Source organism: Hordeum vulgare, chromosome 5H (assembly GCF_904849725.1).
Source record: "Hordeum vulgare subsp. vulgare chromosome 5H, MorexV3_pseudomolecules_assembly, whole genome shotgun sequence".
NCBI lineage: Eukaryota > Viridiplantae > Streptophyta > Magnoliopsida > Poales > Poaceae > Hordeum > Hordeum vulgare.
In genome coordinates this window covers 466,307,538-466,333,001 of record NC_058522.1, presented here as the reverse complement: position 1 = coordinate 466,333,001, position 25,464 = coordinate 466,307,538, and positions in this window count along the sequence as shown.

Here is a 25,464-nt window from a genome sequence, read left to right as displayed (position 1 = left end):
CTCCAATTCCATGAAGCTCTTCATCATTCGTGAGTAATCTATTCGTAGGCTCGCTGGGCGGTGATGAGTAGGATGAGATCTATCATGTAATCGAGTTAGTTTTGACGGGGATTGATCCCTAGTATCCAATATGTTCAGAGATTGATGTTGCTACTACTTTGCCATGCTTAATGCTTGTCGCTAGGGCCCGAGTGCCATGATTTAAGATCTGAAATTATTATGTTGTCACCAATATATGTGTGTTGTAGATCCGATCTTGCAAGTTGTAGTTACCTCCTATGTGTTATGAACCGGCAACCCCGGAGTGACAATAACCGGAACCACTCCCGGTGATGACCATAGTTTGAGGAGTTCATGTGTTCACCAAGTGCTAATGCGTTGGTCCGGTTCATTATTAAAAGGAGAACCTTAATATCCCGTAGTTTCCTTTTGGACCCCGCTGCCACGGGAGGGATGGACAATAGATGTCATGGAAGTTCTTTTCCCTAAGCATGTATGACGACACACGGAATGCATGACTACATCACATTGACGAACAGGAGCTAGCCACATATCTCTCCGTGTTATAATTGTTGCATGATGAATATCATCCAAACAAATCACCGACCCATTGCCTACGAGTTTGTCCCACTGCTGCTGTTACTTGCTTTGCTCTGCTGCTGTTACTACTGTTGCTACTTGCTACTGCTGTCACTACTGCTGTTCCTTGCCACTGCTGTTACTCGTTACACTGCTGCTACCGCTACAATACTTTTTCTCGCGCCATTGACCGGGAAGAATATTTTCCGTCCACGGTCAACTTCTGGTGCCATTGATACAACTGTTAGGAATAGTGTGCCGTTAACAGATCATTTCTGGCACCGTTGTTATCATACTACTTTGCTGCTGATACTTTTCCTGTAGATACTAATCTTTCAGGTGTGGTTGAATCTGACACATTCAACTGCTAATACTTGAGAATATTCTTCCACTTCCTGTCGGGCGAACCAACAACTTTGGGTTGAATACTCTACCCTCGAAAACTGCCGCGAACCCACGCGCTCTGTAGCGACCCGACTCAATACGAGTCAAGCCTCTCGTGTTTCCGTACCATCCCAAGATCATGCTGGTACACACTCAGTACATCAATGTATATATCAAGAGTTCAATCACACAGCTTTATTAATCGAAATCCCATATCGAGTACTTTATTACAATAATGAATTACAATAAAGTGGCTGAAGGCCATCTCATGAGATATCTAACGAAGACTAGAGGAAGCATCAGGTAGACGAGTCCATCCGACTCCAGGGCATGTCGTTGAGCGTAGATCGTAGCCTCACTCCTGGTCGGAAAAGTAATTTGCAACATGATACGTTGCAGCCGCGTAGGTCAGCATATGGAATATGCTGGGAAGTCATCAAAGAGAGGGGGAAAAATAATAACCAACTATCTCTACATGCATATTTGGCAGGTGGGGCTATAAGTTTTGCATAAAGCCAATTTTCTCCTACAACAAGAGAGGGACGAAAGCGAAATATTACTACATTGTTTGTTGTTAACGAGATGGTTCCGTCAACCAATTCTCGTACCCGAGTTGTTGATAATTCCCACATCATTATTAAGTTGTGTCGAGAGTTCAGGGAAATTTCAAATGCCTTCGGCTCAAGTTGTCCATGACCGTGGACACGGCTAATTGATTAGGTTTGGGCGCTCTGCAGAGTTTTGCACACGTTCCCCACAAGATTTGATCGCCTCCGTGTATGTCCTCGCACTTCAGGGTGTTTGAAGACCGTATGATCAAAACATGGTCTTTCAACGGGTCCCTGTGAATCCCTGTCGGTGCCCATCCATTCCTACCGTTCTTCTACATCTGCTAGCACCGCCTGTCCAGAGTCGCCGCGTTGTCCAACCAAGCCAGAGCCCATAATGACTTATGGCTGTGCAGGTAAGCCTTGGGTCTTGAAGCCTCCCTCCGTCTCTTCGAGCCTGGGTGAAGCTTTCCGCAAGATGACATGGCACGTCTCCAGTATCCCGGGGTCGTCCACTGGTTTCTCCAGGGAGCCCGTCAAACCGTCCTTCACCCAGAGTTGCATTGCTTCATGAGGTCTTGAAAATCTTGACTTAACCGGTCTTGGTTATTTAATTATCCTCGCATCACTCGTGTTATAAACTCAACCATAATCCCGTCTACTCAAGCTGTCGGGACCCCGATCCTAAGCCATAGGAATCCAGCCTGTAACACATCGCATCCCTTTGTGGTCTCACGCACAGTTAACTCCACGGCTGCAGCCTTACCTTAGCCGGGACCGTTTGCGTCTTTTGACTCACGTATGCGATAGTGTCGCTAGCAATCCAATGTCAAAGAACCCGGATCGACATGTCTAGTCATAAACCAAAGTGGCAGTACCGCACAAGGACAGGCATACATGACCCAACAGAGCAGGTGTCGGTCATCAGCGAATGTAGACGAGTCGTAGCAAGCTACAAGGACTCCATTACATCGCGTGACATTTCCCCAAAGGGGACAGACACAACAGCTAAGAAGGACACATGCCGGTCAACCAATGTGTCCGGAGCAGTAGCGAACTACCAAGGCTCGTTGGATCACAAAGGGGCATTTCCTTGTAAGGAGTGCTACTAAAGTTCACGACTAGGTAATCGAACCCCATACATATCAAGTACGACACACGTACGCATGGCATACCGATATGTATAGATACATCGATGGCATCACAACATAACCATGAACATACAACCTTTATTTAAGAGGCTCGGAAGAGCCACACACATAATATTACACATCAAGGGTCTCACGACCCATAATAGCAGTCATTCAGTTACAAGCCAGCGGAAGAGTTATAAACTGTCTGAGTACAGACAGGGCAACTAGAAGGCACATGGCGTGACTATACTACAGATCCAACGTAGGGCCAGATCGTAGCTGGGACACCAGCTACTCGTCGTCGTCGATGTCTACGAAGAACCCTCCATTAGGGTCATTAGCAACCTCTACAACATTTATTAAGCAAACATGAGTACGGAGGTACTCAGCAAGACTTTAGCATAACTAACTACTCATGCAAGGTATCAAAAGGTATTGTGGTGTTTCATGCGGGAAAGCCAGCATTTGACTCGTGGCTAGACAACTTGCATTTTAAAATAATTTTGACAACTTGATTTCTCGCACACGAGTCCACTAACACCATAGCAATACACCATCGTGGAATCATTCCGTCTCCGTACGGAAATGCCGTCCACGACACTCACGCTTATCTTGGCAATTTTATGAGTAGCCATTGAAGTTATCTATGAACAACATATGTCTCCAAGTAGTCCATATCCGCGGACGCGGCTATTCGAATAGATCATAACCCTGCAGGGGTGTACTTCGTCACACACGCTCTCGCCACTTATCGCCATGTGCACGTCATGCACCTCGGCAACCTTCAAGCGGAAGCCCAGCGAGGGAGTCGGCCACGACCGTTAACCACACTAGTACCTAGTCCAGGTTTATCTCCTATCTCAGAGTAACCCGTACGGAAGTCCGGCCGAGGTTTCCGCCACGGCCTCAAACGATGTGCGCAGGGTTCCCAAGCCCACCATCCGGGTGCCACTTGGTACACCGTGCCACTGCCTACCGCATCACGGTCCACCTCTCAGGCCAGCACCATGCACGGCCTCCAGCATTACTATAAACACTAGAAACTACTTGCAACTCCTGGACCGAGTACTAAGCGATTAATAGGCCGAGCGGGGTCATATTTCAGGGCCCAGCATGTGGTAGTATCTAGTCTTGGATTACATACACGAAACTCAGTTCCTATGGACGGTTCCAATGAAACAACCCGCCATGTACTCCTACACAGCCTTTCACCGGTACCTTTACCAAATCAAGTTCAACACACAACCTTTGCTCACCGAACACATTCTCACAATTCTGTTCATCTCCCAGATGACAGACCATACACAACTCTAAGCATAGCATGCATAGCAGGATACGACACATCATAGCTCAAGCAACTACCAGGTATGCTAGGTTGCAAGGTTCGGCTATTTACTGTGACAAGGTTAGGTCATGCAAAGGAAGTGGGTTCAACTAACGTGGCAAAAGCAGTTGAAGCATTTGATCCTAATGCAATAAATAAGTGCAGGAGCAAGAACATGGGAATTATCGGGATGATCAAAAGGGTTGCTTGCCTTGTTGCTCAAAGGAGGAACGATATCCGTCAGACGGATATTCGGTGGAATCTGGGGGTGCGGAGCCTACCGAAATGAATGACAACATTCAATAACAATCATATGCAATCAAAATGATGCATGAGCATGGCATGAGAATGCAAGGTGATAGGTTATTACAATCAACATGTATTAGGTTTAGAGTTGATCTGAATCACATTCGAATATCAATTCAAACGAAGTATTCTCGGATACCGTTTTAATTGATTCGACCTGATGCTCAGATCAACTTGATGTTAGCATGCATGAAATGTCATGTTATGGTACTGATTTGTAATTAGGACAGTGTGTGATCATGGCATTCATAATGAAATTTGAATATTTTCCAAATTCCATTTATAAAGTAATTATAAGAATTGAATTATTCCTTATTATACATGTTAGGGTTCTGTAACTTTTTCAAACATGGTTGAAAATAGCATAATCAGAATCCTTGAATTTTTCTGATACTTTTTCATATATAAATTATTTTCATTGGAGTTACAGATTAATTTCTATGATTTTTACAAGTTTTAGAAATTTCCTGGAATTATTTCTATACTGGAAATTCTCTTTATTGCATTAGACCGATGTCAGCAGGTCAGCCGACCTGTTCAGGTCAAACCTGATAGGGGGGCCCCACTGGTCAGCCTCTCTGGGACTAATCCCGCGCTGACGAGCCCCTAAACTGAGTTGACTTGGCCTTGGGCCCACTGTCAGCGAGAGATTAAGCTCCTAATCTACTGGGTTAGCTTTGCCACGTCGACCCCCACCGGAGCATGGCCGGCGGCGACCAAGGGCGCAACGGAGGGCTCGCCGGAGAGAGCTAGACAGCGCATCGGCCGTCGATTTTGGGCGCAGAAAGCAGCTATGGTTAGTTGGTGCAACGTCGCATCTAGCGGGGGCATCAGGGGAAACTAGGGTCGCTGGGAGGGGCGTCGGCAACGAGCCGAAGCGGCGGCCGAAGCTCGGCCTTCTATGAGAGACGGCTCTAGGGCACGGGGAGGGCAGCTGGAGGGCTCATCGCACTCCTGGAGGCTCCATGAGCTCGAGTCCTAGCTCGAGCGCGTGTATCAGACACCACAACGACGACGACGACATGACCGGCGGCGAGGAGCTCTCGGCCTTGGTGGGGAACGGGGCTACGATGCACGTAAGAGCGTGGGGCGAGAGGGGAAACGACGACGAGCTCACGGCGGTTCCGATGGTGTTGTTGAGGGGCTCGGGGGTGCGCCGGAGGGAGCGAATCGACGAGAGAGGTCCGGCGGTCGGAGGTGGAAGACGATGGCGTCGCGGGCGTTGCAGAGCTCGGGGAAGCTTCGGCTTTTGCAGAGAGGACCGGCGCGACGAGGCGGAGCTAACGGCGTGCTCAGCAAGAGGAGGCTAAGGCTAGGGGCACGGGCAGCTCGAGCTTTGCTCGGCTCCAATGGCGACAGCAGGAAGGAGGAAGAGATCCGGGAGGAGGGAGAGAGCCGACGCTGGGAATGGATAGGTGAGGCCTCGGGGAGCTTATCCCCGGCCTTGCCAGCGCGAGGCGGCGGCCAGGCAGGCGCACAGGTGCGTGTCCGCGCCGGAGGAGGCGGCGGCCACCTCCTGCTCCTACTGGCACGAGGGAGACGACAGGAGCTGGGATGGGCCGGGCCAGGCTAGGCGACAGGTAAGCTCTTTTCCATTTCCTTATGTTTTATTTCTGTGTTAATTTCTGACATTGATTTGCTATTTATTTCAGCTCCAAAAAAAGTTGTAAAAACTAATTTAAACACACCTGAATATTTGTTACAATATTCTCAACCATTTCCAAAGTTTTCAACATTTTTCAAAATTTATAGTTTCTGATTTCAATTTTAAAGTTTGAAACCAGTGGCTTTTGCTTTAATTTAAAATGCTTAAAGTGTCAAGAAAATAGTTTTCTCCAATGCTCATTTACTTTCATGATTTATCAGAAAGTTTGAACATTTCTTGAGGCCATTTTGGGTTCATTGATTTCAACTAGTTTGAGATTTTCTTTATTTAAAGTAGTGGCTAGGGTTTTGTGTTTTTCCTTTGCCACTATCTTGTTCTTGTTGAAAATTCTTAGATGCAAATGCAAAGAAGACATGAGCACAATACTAACTTGCTTAAGGTGTCAGGGATGTGACAACTCACCCCCACTCAAAAGAATCTCGTCCCGAGATTTAGAAGTCGTCGGGAATAACGCAGGATACTCAAGTCGGAGACGATCCTCTCTTTCCCAAGTTGCTTCCTTTTCGGAATGATTTGACCATTGAACTTTAAGAAACTTGAGGTTTCGACGTCGAGAGGTACGCTCAGCTTGATCAAGAATACGCACGGGGTATTCTCGGTATGAAAGGTTATCTTGGAGATCAAGCGTTTCGTGGTCCACTTCACGGATAGAATCCGAAAAGCAACGCCTGAGTTGCGAGACGTGGAAAACATCATGAACCTTGGAAAGATGCGGAGGAAGTTCCAACTGGTAGGCAACTTCTCCTCGTTTGGCAAGAATGCAAAAAGGACCAATGTAACGAGGAGCCAATTTGCCCTTGATACCGAATCGATGGGTACCCTTCAAAGGTGTAACCCGAAGGTAAGCCTTCTCGTCAACTTCAAAGGTCACAGCCTTATGATGACGATCATATTGGCTCTTTTGACGAGACTGGGCTGTTTTCAACTTTTCACGAATAATGCGAACCTGCTCTTCTACATCCTGGATCATATCCGGGCCAAAGAGTTTCCTCTCTCCGGTTTCTGACCAATTAAGAGGTGTTCGACATCTTCGTCCATAGAGAACTTCAAAAGGGGCTTTGCCCAAGCTTGATTGGTAACTATTGTTATAAGCGAATTCGGCGAATGGAAGACACTTCTCCCAATTCATACCGAACGAAATAACACAAGCTCGGAGCATATCTTCTAGGATTTGATTCACTCTTTCTACTTGACCACTTGATTGAGGATGGAAAGCAGTGCTAAAAGATAAGTGAGTCCCCATGGCATTCTGAAAACTTTCCCAGAAGCGAGAAGTAAAGATACTTCCACGGTCCGAGTTAATCTCCAGGGGAACACCATGAAGAGACACTATTCGAGAGATATATAACTCTGCTAGCTGGCTAGCTGTTATACTCTCACGAACGGGAAGAAAATGAGCCACTTTGGAAAGACGGTCAATGACCACAAGGATAGCATTATTTCCTTTCTTGGTCTTGGGAAATCCGGTAATGAAATCCATGCTAACTTTATCCCATTTCCATTCAGGAATAGCTAGAGGATGAAGGGTGCCAGCAGGCCTTTGATGTTCTGCCTTAACTCGACGACAGACGTCGCAGTTAGCAACGAACTCAGCAATTTCTCTCTTCATCCTAGTCCACCAGAACCTCTGGCGTAGGTCCTGATACATCTTAGTACTACCGGGATGAATGGTGAGAGGAGAATCATGAGCCTCCTTAAGGATTAACTGCCTTAGATGTGGGTTCTTAGGAACCACTAAACGATTCTGGAAGAACACAACACCTTGATCGTTCATGGAAAATTCTTTAGCGTTTCCGCTAAAAATATTCTCCTTGATCCGTGATATACCCTTGTCACGCTTTTGGCCAGCTATAATTTGATCCTTAAGAGTAGGCTTCGCCACTAGGGTAGAAAGGAATCCTTGAGGAACAATATGAAGATTCAACTTCCGAAAGTCCTAATGGAGATGTGGTTGACCTTGTTGTAGCATCAAATTGTTACAATAAGATTTACGGCTTAGCGCATCGGCCATAACATTGGCCTTCCCCGGGGTGTAAGTTATCCCTAAGTCGTAATCCGAGAACAACTCAACCCACCGTCTTTGCCTGAGATTCAAATCCGGCTGGGTGAAAATATATTTCAGACTTTGGTGATCAGTGAATATTTCGCAACGATTACCCAGAAGGTAATGTCGCCAGGTTTTTAATGCATGGACCACAACTGCAAGCTCAAGGTCATGTGTGGGATAATTATCCTCATGTGGACGCAACTGTCGAGATGCGTATGCGATCACATGACGATCTTGCATGAGAATGCAACCCAATCCTTGTCGCGAGGCGTCGCAATAGATAACAAAGTCCTTAGAAAAATCTGGTGGTAGCAACACAGGTGCGGAAGTCAGGCGTCTTTTTAGTTCCTGGAAACTATGCTCACACTGTGGTGTCCACTAGAACTTTTTATCTTTCTTGAGGAGTTCAGTTAGAGGCTTTGCAACCTTGGAGAAATTCTCGACGAAGCGGCGACAATAGCTCGCTAAACCAAGAAAACTCCTAACTTGCTTAACCGATTCAGGTTGAGTCCAATCAAGGACAGCTTGAACTCTCTCGGGATTGACAGCAATACCCTTACCAGAGATTACGTGACCCAGATAGGTCACTTCTGGTAACCAGAATTCACATTTTGAAAACTTGGCATAAAGGCGATGCTCTCGTAGTTTCATCAATACCAGCCTTAGATGCTCGGCATGTTCTTGTTCATTCTTCGAGTAGATGAGAATATCATCGAGGTATACCACGACGAATTTATCCAAATACTCCATGAAGATTGAATTCATCAGACGAGAAAAGGTGGCTGGGGCATTGGTTAAACCGAAGGACATAACGGTGTACTCATATTGGCCATAACGAGTAACAAAAGCCGTTTTTGGAATGTCCCCATTCTTAATCTTGATTTGATGGTATCCCAACCTCAAATCCATTTTGGAGAAGACTGAGGATCCAGCGAGCTGATCGTACAGATCGTTGATCCTAGGGAGCGGATACTTGTTCTTAATGGTGACTAGATTAACTGGTCGGTAATCTACAACCATCCGATCCGTTCCGTCTTTCTTCTTGACGAAGAGGACGGGGCAAGCCCAAGGAGAAGAGCTAGGACGAATGAAACCCTTGTTCAAGGCCTCATCTAATTGCTTTTTAAGTTCGGCTAGCTCCAGGGGTGCCATCTTATAAGGTCTTCTAGCTATTGGGACAGTTCCCGGAACAAGTTCTATCACAAACTCCACATCTCTGTCAGGTGGAATTCCTGGCAGTTCCTCTGGAAAAACATCCGGGAAGTCACGGACTACCGGAATGTCTTCGAGTTCCGGAAGAGGGTTGGCATTTAGGGAATAGAGTTGGCATTTGGCAACTCGAGTAGAGACATTTACTATCTCACCCGAGGGATGGGTAAGCTGGACATTTCTAGAATGAGTATCAATCTTGGCATAGTGAGCTGACATCCAGTCCATGCCCAAGATGATATTAATATTCGAAGATTTCAAGGCTATCAATGAGGCTAGAAAAACTAGCCTATCTACTAGAATTTCATTGTCATAGGTTATCCTAGAGGTTTGCCATTTACTACCAGGGGTTTGGACAACCAATGGGATTGGCATATAACAAAAAGACATGTTATGCAACTGTGCATAACTTTCTGAAATGAAGGAATGAGAAGACCCAGTGTCAAAGAGAACAGACGCTGGGTGATGATTAACAAGAAGCGTACCCAGCATGACGTCGGGATCGTCTGCAGCTTCTTCTGCTGACACATAGTTCACACGGCCACGTGCAGGAGTTGGCTTCACATAGTAAGCTTTGCCCGACTTGGCCTGCCCGACGGACTTTCCGGGTTGCTTGGTACCCACATTCTGAGGACACTCACGGGAATAGTGCCCTGGTTCTCCACACTTGTAGCATATCACCTGGTTGGCACGTGGTGCAGCATTGCTAGCTGGACCACCATAAGCTTTTGCTGGAGGTTGGCCTGATTCGTCTGAGGTGCCACGTAGGATGGCCTCGGAGTGTATCTTGGCGGCAGAGAACTGTTTGGAACCCACAGCCTGCGTTTTGGAAACGCGGAACCGGAAGACGAGCCAAAGTCACGGGAGTGCTTCCTTGTGGCTTCGAAGTCAGTATGACCAGTCTCGGCACTGATCGCTTTGTTGACTAGGGCTTGAAAGCTTGCACACTCATGGAGGCGCAGATCACGACGGAGCTCAGGGCTCAGACCCTTACGAAACCTTGCTTCCTTCTTGGCGCCAGTAGACACCTCCTCTGTTGCATAGCGGGCGAGGTTACCGAACTCGAGGCTATAGGCATCCACAGACAACTTGCCCTGAGTGAAGGCACAGAACTCCTCTCTCTTTCTGTCCATCAGGCCCTCTGGAATATGGTGCAGACGAAAAGCTGCACTGAAGTCTGCCCATGTGGCCACTGGTTCAGCGGGACGCATAGCTTCAAAATTCTCCCACCACAGATTGGCGGGTCCTTCCAGGAAATACGCCGCGAAGGTCACCTTGTCGGCATCAGACACATTCACAGAGCGAATCTTGCGTGAGATGCTGCACAGCCAGTCATCAGCGTCGAGGGGATCGACGGAATGATGAAACTTTGGAGGATTCAGCTTGACAAAGTCATTGAGGGACACTACGGCATTCCTAGGCTGTCGAGCCGTATTCTGCTCAATACGCTCTAGTAGTCGATTGGTCTCCCTTTTGTTTCTTTCTGCCTCAAGCATCACTTCCACCAGAGAAGGCGGGTGAGGCAGGTCTTCCTGCGACGCTTGACTACCCTCACCTTGCTCATGAGCAGGGGCACGGTTCAACCTGGTGAACACCATCCTGACAAACAAACTCACTTCTCTTACTATTCAATGCACATGAAGGTGGAAGTTTTCATTTCCCTTTGGATAACTACCCCTTTTGAGACAACTTTCATAGCATAGATCAACTACCAAGCCACGCACCGATGTGCTCTAAAAGATATAAGTGAAGCACATAGAGCAAAAGTATCTAGCTCAAAAGATAGAAGTGAAGCACATGTGAGCTGAATTGTCTACCAAAAGATATAAGTGAAGCTCGACAAAATCACGGTGAGTGGATGTCTCTCTCTGTAGGTGTGCAGCAAGGATGATTGTGACACAACAAAAATAAAAGACTCCTATGATACAAGACGCTCCAAGCAAAAACACATGACATGTGGTGAATAAAAATATAGTCCCAAGTAACGTTACCGATGGATTTAAGACGAGAGAGGGGATGCCTTCCCGGGGCATCCCCAAGCTTAGGCTTTTACGGCATCCTTGAATCTCTTGGGGTGCATTGGGCATCCCCAGGCTTGAGCTCTTTCCGCTCTTTATCTCTTTGTCCATAAGAACTTCACCCAAAACTTGAAAACTTCACAACACGAAACTTAAACAGAAACTCGTGATAACATTAGTATGAGAAAGCAAACCACCACTTCCTTAGGTACTGTAGAAAACCTAGATTCTACTTCTGCTGATGTTGGGTTACTGTATTTTCAATCTTCCATGGCTAATACCCCCTGATACTATCCATAGTTTCATCAAAGTAAGCAACCAACACAAGAAAAACAGAATCTGTTAACAGCAGACCATTCTGTAGCAATCTGTATATTTCGTATACTTGTGGTACTCCAAAAATTCTGAAAACTTTCGACAGTCTGAAGAAATTGCGTAGCAATCAGAAGCAAAGAATAATCAACTCAAAAGCTCTGACAGAAAAAAATGAAAATTCTTTTCGTGAGCAGAAAGTTTCTGTCTTTTCCAGCATGACCAAACGATCATCCCCAAGACTAATCATAACGGTTTTGCTTGGCACAAAAGCAAAAAGAAACACAAAAACACAATCATAACAGAATTATGAAAGTGTGGACAACACAAAACAGAAAGAAAAAGGATAGATTCGTTGGGTTGCCTCCCAACAAGCGCTTTTGTTTAACGCCCTTAGCTAGGCATTCAATGATGCTCTTACAAAAGACAAGAATTGAAGCACAACGAGAGCATCCTAAAGCATGTGAAAATCACATCTAAGTCTAACATAGTTCCTATGCATAGGCATTTTATAGGAGAACAAATTGGCAAGACAACCAATAGTTTCCATATGCAAGGAAGAAGAAAGAGACAATAGCAATCTCAACCTAACGAGAGGTGATTTAGTGATATGGAAGTTTCGGCAACCATATTTTCCTCTCTCATAACAATTACATGTGGGTTCATATTTGAATTCAACAATGTAACTACCACATAGGATATTCTTTTCATGATCCACATGCATGCAAAGTTGATGCTCTTAATAAATAGTGGGATTATCATCAAATAAAGTCATGACTTCTCCAATCCCACTTTCAATATTGTTGCAAATATCATATTCATCATGAGGTTTGAACAAATTTTCAAGATCATAAGAAAGATCATCACCCCAATCATGATTATTGCAACAAGTAGTGGTCATAGAAAAACTAGCATCCACAAGCTTAGGGTTTTGCATATTTTTAGCATGATTGTCACTAATAGAATTTGTAGTGAAACCATTGCAATCATGCTTTTCATCCAAGGAGATCTCGTGAATCACTTCATGAATTTCTTCATCACGATTTTCAGATTCACGCATCTAAAGCAAAACTCCGTAAAGATAGTCAAGTGCCCTCAACTCACTAGCAATTCGTACCACATAAGTGGGTCTCTTAAAGAGATTAGCTAGTGGATGAGGATCCATATCACTAGATTTTCAGCAAGCGAAGATGCAAGCATATTGAAGGCACATGGCACACAAGTGAACAAAAAGCAAGCGAGAAAAAGGGCGAACGAAAAGGCCAATGAAAAGGCAAACGAAAAAGGCAATTGAGAAAGGCAAATGAAAACGGCAATTGTGAAGTGGGGGAGAGGAAAACGAGAGGCAACTGGCAAAAAGTAAATGCGAGAGATGAGTTTGTGAGACCTACTTGGATAGACCTCTCCTTCCCCGGCAACGGCGCCAGAAATACTTCTTCTACTGCAACAAAAGACCTTCCAACGGCGCCAGAAATAGGAGTGTTGCTTGATACTCCTCAGCCACTACAAGAAATATGCTCATACATGACGTTCTTTAAGATGTCGTTGATGAATTTGTCATAAATCTATGACGATTTCATCTGAGATTGTCGTAAGCCGTTTGAGGTGATCAAATCTACATATAAATTATGACGATGTGAGTCAAAAACATCGTAACCACATAAGATGAGATCGTCATAACTTTTACGACGATTGTAAAAATGTTGTAACATGTTCTAACTATATTGACATGTCACTCGTGGGTCCATTCTATCCCACCTCATCCTAGTTTGTGAAGCAACCTACTATTCTGTCATTCCAAAAATTCTCGAAAAATTCTCATAAATACTTTGGATCATATATTCCTCAAATATGTGAAAACCCATCCTTACATAGTTCAAAAATAATTCAGCAATATTCATTTTCCTATTGTGTTGAGAATAGCACTTTGTGAAGGAAGTGTTATTTCTATTTGGTCAATTGTATATTAATATGGACTATTATTTTAGAAAATTGATGGAGCCCAATTTTGCAACAAATATTTGGTAGGTTCTTGACAAAAAAACCCATTTTTTCCACTCGGAAAATGATTAAAAAAAGCTAGAAAGATCGGAAATGCATACAAATTGGTCCTCATCCGGAAAATATGGTCTAACTCTAGTGAAAATTTGTGTGGTGCCTTTTTGCAAAATATTTTTGATAGATGCTTCACAAAATTTCTCTATTTTTAGTACTTGAAAACTATTTTAAATCATTGATTATTTGAACCAATGAGAAATCTTTCCATAGATCGATGACATGGCGTCCATCCATTCATCCATCCATATCTCCAACCAAATCTGGCCAAACGGGTCGGGCTAAACAGGCCGGCCCGCCAGCCCGGCCCGGGCCCGGCTTGACACGATTTAAACGGGTCGTGCCAGACACTCAACACGCCTCGGGCCATGCGTGGGCCTCAGGCTGGGCACGCGGGCCGACACGTTTTTATATGTATATAGGATAAAAAATAACCTAATAGGTCAAAATCGGTCCAAAACACAGTCCAATATACTAAAATAGGCCCAAAAAACAGCCTAACAGGCCAAAATCAGCCCAATAATAGCCTAAAAATAAAAACAAACTAATAGGCTGGCGGGCCTGGCGTGCCTACGGGCCGGCCCGTATAGCCTTCGTGCCGTGCTTGGGCCTGGAGGCTGCGACGGTGGGCCGGCATGGCACGGCCCGACTAATAATCGGGCCTAGGCATGCCGTGCCGTGCCTGACACGATTATGGTGGGCCGTGCCGTGCCGGGCCGGCCTGTTTGGCCAGGTCTGTCATCAACCCACATGCCACATCCATCCATCCATCTATCTACATAAAAAAATACCCCACCCGCAGCCCAAACCCTAGGTCACCCCCTCCCATCGCAACCTTCCTCCCGATCCAGTCCTCTCCCCTCTCGCTCCCGACGCGCCGCCGGACCTAGAAATCCCCCCACCTCTCGCTCAACTACCACCGCCACCGCCTCTCCCCATCCCCAACCCAGTCGCCGCCACCGCTACTCCACGGCCACGACGACGGCGCCGCCGGGATGTGGAGGCCGTACAAGTATTTCCTGGAGCACGACCGGAGGCGGCAGACGGAGCTGCGTATGGTCGAGCTGAGGGACACCCTCGAGGAGCATGGCTGCTCCGAAGCCAAGACCGAACAGCGCGTCAAGCAGGCGTGTAAGGAGGCCGAGCTGGAGGCTGCCGGCGGCGGCGCCGGGGGTGCAGCACCGCATCCTGGCAAAGTAGAGCGCGACTGTACCCACAGTACAAATTTACCAAACACGTCGGCTCCGATCCAACCCGTGTCCCCCATCCCGTTCGAGCTACGAAGGGGACGTGAGCTGCCCCTGTAAATCCACGTTGCCCCCAGCGGCGCCATCAGATTCCCCGAGCCACCCAAACTTTTGATTCTACCCGGAGAGGATGGCCGTATGTCTGTCCGTCTCTCTTCCAGGGATCTCCGTCCGGCGATGGCGACGGCGGCGGCACTGGCATCGGCTCCGGCGCCGGTGCCCTTGCCGGCAGCCTTCGCGGGGTGGTGGGAGCACATGAACGGCTCACCGGCGTGGCGGGACGGGACCTTCTGGGACCTCGCCGCACTCTACGGCCTCATCGCCGCCTCCTCCTTCGTAAGCATCTAATATGTCCTTGGAATAAACCTGTACCCCCTTCTACTACTAGGCTGGTGCCCTGGTGGCAGGGGAAGATAATATTTGGTGAACAAATTTGTGATATCATAATCAGCGATTTCACTAGAGATAAAGGCTGTTCTCATTTGCTTTGTGGCTTCAACATAATAGAAGTACTGGTGTTTTATACGAAAGCCGATAATGCGAACGAATAGCATCTTACAGAGCTTCAGATCAATCAAGGGGAAAACTGTGATTCCGATTTCGCATAGGTGAACAAGGACCTGTGTTTGCTTTCATGCTCATCTATCTAATCCATGAAAACCTTGGCGGATAAGAATGAGTTGATGGCATCCGAATTGTGTGTATAGTTATATCAACTGTCAATTGTAAATACCTCTGCTCCTTGCAAATAAATTTAATAACTTATGTAGCAGTATGGTTTATACTTGTCACGTGCACATGCCGATGTTTACAGCTTGATGAATAGATTTACTCGCGAAAGAGAAGGCAATATTAACACTGAGCTATGTATGTGTATATGCAGCCAAGACAAGTAGCGATCCACTACGACGACCCCATTCGCTGCAGGTGTTCTTTCTTTCCTTCTACAGTACAGTAGTAGTAGTACTATCTTGTTTGTACAATATGATTTTTTTGCTGTCTTCATTCACTGCTCTCTCAAACATTCAGCATATTAATCTTCCCAATGGGGTTGAACCAACAGCCAGTGGGTTTCCATTTTAAGTTTCTACCAGCAACCTCTGTTTCTATCTTGGGATACTTCCATGTTTCATGCTGGACATACGCCTGCCATGTAGACCATATTATGCCCTACTTTCGCGCCAATTGCTACACATTTCTACTTTTACATGCTAAATCTTGCAGTAATGGCATTTCTTGCACAATATATAATCTGCACTTATACTGTTGCAGGCACCTAAATTAGTGCACAACACGTATCCTGTTCATCTAATCTTATAAGATAACAGATATCTGCAAGACTGTAAGGAAGGAGAAGTGTATGCTGGCAATATGAAATTTCCCCTATCATACTTCATTAGGACGCGATGGTTTCAGGTTTAGTATGAGTGTATGACAATATGGAATTTCCACTTTTACTATCGGTTTAAGGTTGAGAGTTAGGAGGCAGTGAGGAAGTAGCGGGTAGCCTGATCTGCTCGGCTCCAGGCGGTCACTTACAGCTAAGACAGCGACGACACTGGCATTGATGTCCAGTGGTGAAGAAGCCGGGCCAGTCCCACAGCTGTCTGATTTGCCACGCAGGCGGATTTGGAGGTCGGCTGTGTGGAGCAGGAGCAGTGGCACCCCGACTTCCGCACCAACGGCGTCGCCGTCTTCATCCTCGTCAAGAAGACACCGCCGCCGCTCCCTGTCTCATCGCCATAGCTGAACCTGAATGTGAATGAGTAGCCACAAGTCCACCTGTCAGTTCATAGTGCACACACATTCCAAATACTACTTTGCAGGTCCATTCCTTCCATTCATCCATTGTTTCTTGTAGCTCCACGCATAGCAAACAACTCTACAAGCTCAGAAAGTCTTAAATCTTTTGATTGAAAAATGTAAAAAATTCTTAAACGGCCGCTGAAAAAATAAATAATTTGCCCCACCAACTGCCAACATTGCTAGTCACCTGTAGTGGTGAAAAGGAGGAGCAGAATCCCATATATGTAGCATTTTACAGTTTTTAACTAATTTGTGTTATATGAGTTGGTCCCCATAATTTATTCCATTATGTTGTTCTCCGTCGTGTTGGAGCCTAAGAGCATTTTGGAACATGCGATTGATTTCAACTACAATTACTAGAAATATACTTGCATCAGTTTTTCTGAAAATAAACCCACGTTATATGGAGAAACTAAACATTCTAATGAACTAATTAATTCAAAACGCTATAGAACAACAAGGTTTGCAATGATGAACTATTTTTTAGGTAAAGTTCGGCCTCAGGTTGTAATAATTTCAAAAGATAAAACAGACATGTTAATTTCTTTATAGAAGAAAATATCTCATGTCCTGTTCATAATCAAATTGCCTACCTTCTATGTCACGTTTGTCTCATTTCACTTGGCGCCTGATACAAGAGGTCGGAGGTGGAAGTGAGAAGCTCCCATGTGGATCGACGAACAACTTACTGAGGGAATTCGGCTAATCCAGTTCACCGTGGAATTAGAAGAGTGGTATGCACCAATTTCTAGCTGGTTCTATTAATATTCAAATTCTCGTGAAATTCATGTCATATAGCCTCGTAAATAAGGCGCATTCTCATGGTCATAGTAGCAGAGATAGATGAGCAGCAAAGTGATACCATGTTTGACTATCATATGTACGAACTTGAGACACTTCCAACTATCCAAACATGAGACACTATATTAGTATCAAAATTCTAAATGATTCATAAATCAAATGCCTTATACGATACAAATTACTAAGCACAACACAACCTATTACACAATGAAAACATGCTCATATTGTGTGCTCTAGAGATTGTTGTATTATTTATGTTGCTTTTACTTTCAAAATTATTATGCGCTCATATTGTCATCACATTGCCTATTTTTCTTGCCGCATACATGTATCTCAAGCATTATACTTCTGTATTTTCTTAGGCAGGTAGCTACTAAGTGATTACAATTTATCTAAACTTGTGAATTCTGTCTTGTGATCATGTTCTAATTAATGTGTATAGTCCAAGCACTTGAATCTTTCTAAATGCATGCACATAAGTTAAGTTATCTTTCCGATTCCTCCCATGTGGTCGTGGTAGATTTGGGTTCTGGCCGGTTTCCGGTGGATCGTGATCCTTTGGCGGCGGTCTGGGCCTCTGGTCACAGATTTCGTTTAGGGTTCTGACGCATGATTCATGCTGCTGTATAAGTTCCTTTTTGAGTTATTTAATTGTACTACATAGACAAGGGTGGACCACGGGCATCTGTTGTTCCTCTCATAGGAGACCACCGGCATTTTGGAATATAATTGCTCTTAATTTTCCCCTTTGTTCCCTGGATCGGAATGCATGTTCTTGTAGGAAACACTCTGTTTTCTTTTCCTGGTAACCACGTTAAATTGGAAGTGAGTTAGTGTAGATATAGCAGCGATTTTGTGCTTCCGCTTGCCTGATTTTGAGGCTATGTGGAGTAAACAACCTTGTGTGAAGCGTAAATATTCAGCAACAACTCGTCAATTACCGGACATTGTTGAGCCAGCTGAAGGTGTGTTAATTCAGGCTAAGATTTGCTGTACGGTTATCCCTTTCTGCTATACATTTTCAGAAATATTTTCTGATCAATCCCCTAAGCTGTCAGATAGTTGATGCTTCAAATCAGATATGATTGTCGAAATGGTAACAGTGTTAAATGCCATTTGTGAACATGGGTGGTGCTAATATGCATCTTTCAACGAAAATTGTGAAATGAGCATGGGCAATGAACGAGTGCATGAGTTGGACTACTTACTATGTTCCACAGTCATCATTCTTGGTCTTCGTACGATCTATAATGTTTCTTTACTGACTTGGCAATGTGATGCATACATATTCTTTTCCCGATCATGCTATTTCCTGACATAATTCTGTATGTGCAGCTTCTACGCCATGGGGATCCGCGAGGACCTGCCCCACTGGTTCTTTTATGTACTATCAAGAAAGGTGGAGGATCATTTTCGTGTACCTACCCAAGCACGTACCTCACTAGGATGTTGACTGGCGGAAATTATGAAGTTTGCTTACTTAGGAAACCATGGAAACATTTGCTACAAGTAAATGTTTTCTCAAGGAAATAATGTTGCATTCCATTCGTTGTTGCACTATGTTATGGACATGTTTCTGAATAGGTGTATCAGCAATTCATAAGCAGAATTATGTTTTACTTGTTCTCATGTTCTGTTTGGGTCTTTCAGCTAGACATCATCTCTAGCCTCTTCAGTGGACGGATTGTTTCGGAGAAGGTCAGTCCAGCACTGCAGCGTGCAGTACAAAGTTAGGTATATATGTCTTCATATAAGCTGGTTGTAAATTCATAATGATTAGTAGTGGTGATATTCATGCTCTCTAATGGCTAAAATGGTAGGATACTGTTCTTATAGCTGCTGCTGCATATGATTTCTGAATCTTGGCATGCGAGCTTAAGCTGTTCTGCTTGCAATGTCACAACATCCCACATATCTAGATTGCTCTGGTTGGTTACTTCTGATGCCAATGCCATCCATTGTAGTTTCTTGCGATGCATCTTTATTATCTCTGTTAAGAATTGAGTTACGCTTCAGTAATGTATTCTGTACTGAACTTCTGAATTCTTCTGATAGCCAATCTGCTACTGTTTTCCGATAAGTATGATCTGAACTGAGTTAAGTTTCTTGCTATGATCTGAACTGAGCTATTCTGTTACTTGCTGCTAGCAGATTCGCGATGGAACTATCCAGTTCAGGAGCAGCAGAACCGGGCGAGGACGGCCGCGACCAAGATCCGGCCCATGAGCGCTCCTACGCCCCCTCCAATGGAGCCGGACCCGCGGTGGCGGAGACGAGGGAGGCGCCCAACGCGGCGGCACATCCGCTCGACCCCAGGCTGGCGTCCAGGCGGCCGGTGACAAGGAGAACCGGCGATGTGGACAACAGGTGATCGTTGGCCTCAGCGGCGTGCCGCTCTTGTTGTCATATTTCGGCAAGTGCTTGATGTCATATTTTGGCACGAAGAAATCTTGATGCCAAAATGTATCAGTTTCCATTGTAGATGAATGTCGTTACAGTAGTTTCCAATTTGGCTGGCACTTGGCACTCACTACTAGCTCACATTTGGCTTAACTTAAATCAATAGGTTGGCCTCTCATTTGAGGTTAGTACAGTAGTAGAGATACTTCTAATCTACTTGTCAAACATTGAAATGGGATCTACAATAGTTCTGTTTGTTTATGATTATTCTGCTTTGTTCAACACATGATTTACACACTGAAAAAACTGGTTACTCCTGTAGCATTTGAACTCATATTTCCATACACTACTGTTTGTGCATTTGAGGAACTTGCATTTGAGGAACTTGGCTCCAGAGTGTGTCATCACCGATGTACTGTTAGATAGAGCATTTGTTAGTGGTCTTTCACTTGCGTATCAGATAGTGTACAAATTAATTACTGTTTTGAGTTGGCGGTCAAACCAGCACTTTGTTATCATACTAAATCGCATCGGTTGCATTGTATCATCTGGGTAGTCGCAAGCGAGGACTAGTTGTTCAGACTTAGGGGGTTATGTTCTTCTGATTTGTGATGCTGATGGGACTTCTGCCCGTAGCATTTGTCGGTTTAGTTGGACTGAATTAGTGATACATAGCATTAAACTTAGGAAAAGTACATGGCTGACTAGGTGCATAATTAATCTGTGTACTAACGATTGTTTCCTGTCTCTGATTGATGCTGATGTTCTTTCTGTTCGTTTCATCCACAGTAAGCAAACACGGCGCCATCCACGAGCCTCGTCGCGAAAGGGCTGGTCCCCTTCGGAGCGCTCCCCTCGAGCGGCGGCGTCGCGCAGAGGCCAATGTCCGTGACTACCTCCCTCGAACTTCATTGTTAGCAGATGTGTCATTATTTTATTGTGCAATTATGTCCGTTCTTGCTATATTCCTGTGTAAGGAAATGAATTCATGACATGAGTAGTGTTATGTAAACCTGGAAGATGTATTATGTGATGTTATATGATGGATGATTTTAATTCGACGTGGATTTTTCTTGATTTGAATATGAAATAGTGTTGGATTTAATATTGGATAAATAATTGGGTTGAAAAGGCCCAAAAAAAAGAAATGAAACCAAGTTCTGGAACAAAAAGTTGCTGAATTCAAAAATGAAAAAGGCCAAAACTGAAACTGGATCAAATGTATTTGGGCATGAAAAGGCCAGGGCCCAAATTAGAATGATAAAAAAAATTCGAAAAAATACTAAAGTGGCTGTAAATAGGCCAAGGCCCAAAAAGAAGCCCAATAACAAAAGTCCAAAAAAATAAAACGAGCCCATGTGATCTATTGAAATGGGTTGGGCTGATTTCAACCATGACGTTTTGATTTCGTCGTAATATTGCCACGTAGGACTGCCACGTAGGACTGGGTTGGATTGCCAACGACGATTTAGGATCGTCGTAAAGGTTACGATGATCCAACAATCGTCGTAAAGGTTACGACGATTTTGATCAAAACGCCGTTTGGTTTTTCGTCGTGAGATCGTCGTAAACTAAAAACTATGACGATATAGCGACGAAAATATAGCCTCGTGTATTAGCATATTCCTTGTAGTGAGCAACGGTACCAGGAATCCTTCTGCTACGGCTACGCCTTAAGGGACTTCCTAGGAAAATATGCAAAGGATTTGCCCCGTGGCCTTGGAGCCTTGCGTTGGTGTTCCCTCGAAGCGGAAAGGGTGATGTAGCACAGCGGTGGTAAGTATTTCCCTCAGTTTGAGAACCAAGGTATCGATCCAGTGAAGGAGTATCACAAGTGCCTGCACAAACACAAAAAGCTTGCTCCCAACGCTATGAAGGGGTTGTCAATCCCTTATAGATTGTTCGCCAAGTGAGAAATGAAAGCAGCAAAGTAACAAAGCAAAGTAAAAAAGGAAAGTGGAAATGATAGATGTGAATAGACCCCGGGGCCGTAGTGTTTACTAGTGGCTTCTCTCATGATAGCAAGTAGACGGTGGGTGAACAAATGACTGTCAAGCAATTGATAGAACCGCGCAAAGTCGTGACGATATCTATGGCAATGATTATATCTATAGGCATCACTTCCAAAACAAGTAGACCGATACTTTCTGCATCTACTACTATTACTCCACACGTCGACCGCTATCCAGCATGCATCTAGTGTATTAAGTCCAAAAGATCAGAGTAACGCCTTAAGCAAGATGACATGATGTAGATGGACAATCTCATATCTACGACAGAGCCCACCTTGTTACCCTTGATGGCAACTACACGATGTGTGCCTTGCTGCCCTACTGTCACTGGGAAAGGTCACCACACGGTAAGAACCCAAAACCAAGCACTTCTCCCATTGCAAGAATCATAGATCTAGTTGGCCAAACAAAACCCAAGACTCGGAGAGACTTACAAGGATATCCAATCATGCATATAAGAAATCAACAAACACTCAAATATATATATCATAGATAATCTGATCACAAATCCATAATTCATCGGATCTCGAGAAACACACTGCCAAAGAAGATTACATGGGATAGATCTTCATGAAGATCATGGAGAACTTTGTATTGAAGATCCAAGAGAGAGAAGAAGCCATCTAGATACTAACTACGCACCCGTAGGTCTGAAGTGAACTACTCACGAGTCATTGGAGGGGCGATGATGATGATGAAGAAGCCCTCCAACTCGAAAGTCCCCTCCGGCAGGGCACCAGGAAGGGTCTCCAGATGAGATCTCGCGGAAACGGAAGCTTGCGGTGGCGGAAAAGTATTTTCGTGGCTCCCTTGATTTTTTTTTCTGATTTTTAGGGAATATATAGGTGCAAGATCTAGGTCAGGGGGCACCAAGGAGGCCACAGGCCTGCCCACCGTCGCCCCTGGTGGCGGAGTAGGGGCTTGTGGGCTCCCTGTAGCCCTCCTGGCTTGGCCCACAAGCCCCCTGATCTTCTATCGTTCAGGAAAAAGTCATTTCAGGGATTTTATTCCGTTTGGACTCTGTTCCAAAATCAGATCTGAAAAGAGCCAAAAACAAAGAAAAACAGGAACTAGCACTTGGCACTGAATTAATAAGTTAGTCCCAAAAATGATATAAAAGGTACATAAAAACATCCAAAGATGACAAGATAACAACATGAAACCATGAAAAATTATAGATACGTTTGAGACGTATCAAGCATCCCCATGCTTAACTCCTGCTCGTCCTCGAGTAGGGAAGTGATAGAGAATGATTTTTTGATGCTTTCATGCTACCTAGCATAGATGTCCTTTGTAACTCATCTTATGTGACGTGAATGTTCAGATCCATTAGATTCAAAACAATAGTTTGCTATTGACATGGAAACAATAATAATTCAAGCAAACTAGCAAGGTAATCATGAACTTTCAAAATAACAAGGCCAAAAGAAAGTTATCCCTACAAAAGCATATAGTCTGGCTATGCTCTATCATCATTGCACAATGAATTTAAATCATGCACAACCCCGGTATTGGCCAAGTAATTGTTTCACACCTTTACTTTCTCAAACCTTTTCAACTCTCACGCAATACATGAGCGCGAGCCATGGTTTTAACACTATAAGTGGTGTGGAGTGTGTTGGAGGTTGCAAAACAAAACAAGGAGAAGATAGTCACATTAACTAGGCATATCAATGAGCTGTGGAGATGCTCATCAATAGATATCAATGTGAATGAGTAGGGATTGCCATACAAATGATGCACTAGAGCTAAGAGTATGTGAAAGCTCTTAAGGAAAACTAGTGGGTGTGCATCCAACTTGCATGCTCAGGAAGACCTAAGGCAATTTTGAGGAAGCCTATCATTGGAATATACAAGCCAAGTTATATAATGAAAATTTCCCACTAGCTATATGGTGGTGACAAAACGAGAGACTCTCAATTATGAATATCAGGGTGCTTAATATGCACAAGTGTGGAAAAGTGGTAGCATTGTCCCTTCTCTCTTTTTCTCTCATTTTTTTGTGGGCTCCTTGGCCTCTTTTTTTTTGGTGGACATCTTTTGCCTCTTTTATTTCCTCACATGGGACAACGCTCCATCAATGATGATCATCACACTTTCAACTCAAAACTTAGAGCAACGATGACTCTATATGAAATGCCTTCGGTAGTGTACCGTGACAATGATCTAGCATGGCATAGACATTAATGGAAACATCATGCTAGCTATCTTATGATCATGCAATGGCAATGTAGACGTGATGGAACATGTCATGGTGGTAGTTGCATGGCAATATATCTCGGAATGACTTTGAAAAAGCCATAGTAGGTAGGTATGGTGGCTGTTTTGAGGGAGGCTAATGGTGGGTTTTGTGCACCGGCGAAAGTTGCACGTCACTAAGAAGATAGTGATGGTGGAAGGTGAAAGTGCATCTAAACCATGGACTCAACATTAGTCATGAAGAACTCATATACTTGTTGCAAAAGTTATATTAGTAATCGAAACAAAGCATTCAACGCATACTCCTAGGGAAAGAGTTGGTTGGTATAAACCATCGCACGATCCCGACCGCCACACAAAGGATGACAATCAATAGACTAATCATGCTCAGACTTCATCACATAGCGGTTCACCATACGAGCATGCTTCGGGAATCACTAACTTCAACACAAGTATTTCTAGATCCACAACACCTTACTATCATAACTTCAATATTACCGCAACCACAACTCAAAACTAATTGAGATGAATCAAACTTCTCTTACTATTCAATGCACATGAAGGTGGAAGTTTTCATATCCCTTTGGATAACTACCCCTTTTGAGACAACTTTCATATCATAGATCAACTACCAAACCACGCACCGCTGTGCTCTAAAACATATAAGTGAAGCACATAGAGCAAAAGTATCTAGCTCAAAAGATATAAGTGAAGCACATGTGAGCTGAATTGTCTACCAAAAGATATAAGTGAAGCTCGACAAAATCACGGTGAGTGCATGTCTCTCTCTCTAGGTGTGCAGCAAGGATGATTGTGACACAACAAAAATAAAAGACTCCTATGATACAAGACGCTCCAAGCAAAAACACATGACATGTGGTGAATAAAAATATAGCCCCAAACAACGTTACCGATGGATTTAAGACGAGAGAGGGGATGCCTTCCCGGGGCATCCCCAAGCTTAGGATTTTACGGCATCCTTGAATCTCTTGGGGTGCCTTGGGCATCCCCAAGCTTGAGCTCTTGCCGCTCTTTATCTCTTTGTCCATAAGAACTTCACCCAAAACTTGAAAACTTCACAACACGAAACTTAAACAGAAACTCGTGATAACATTAGTATGAGAAAGCAAACCACCACTTCCTTAGGTACTGTAGCAAACTTAGATTCTACTTGTGCTGATGTTGGGTTACTGTATTTTCAATCTTCCATGGCTAATACCCCCCGATACTATCCAGAGTTTCATCAAAGTAAGCAACCAACACAACAAAAACAGAATCTGTTAACAGCAGACCAGTCTGTAGCAATCTGTATATTTCGTATACTTCTGGTACTCCAAAAATTCTGAAAACTTTCGACAGTCTGAAGAAATTGCATAGCAATCAGAAGCAAAAAATAATCAACTCAAAAGCTCTTACAG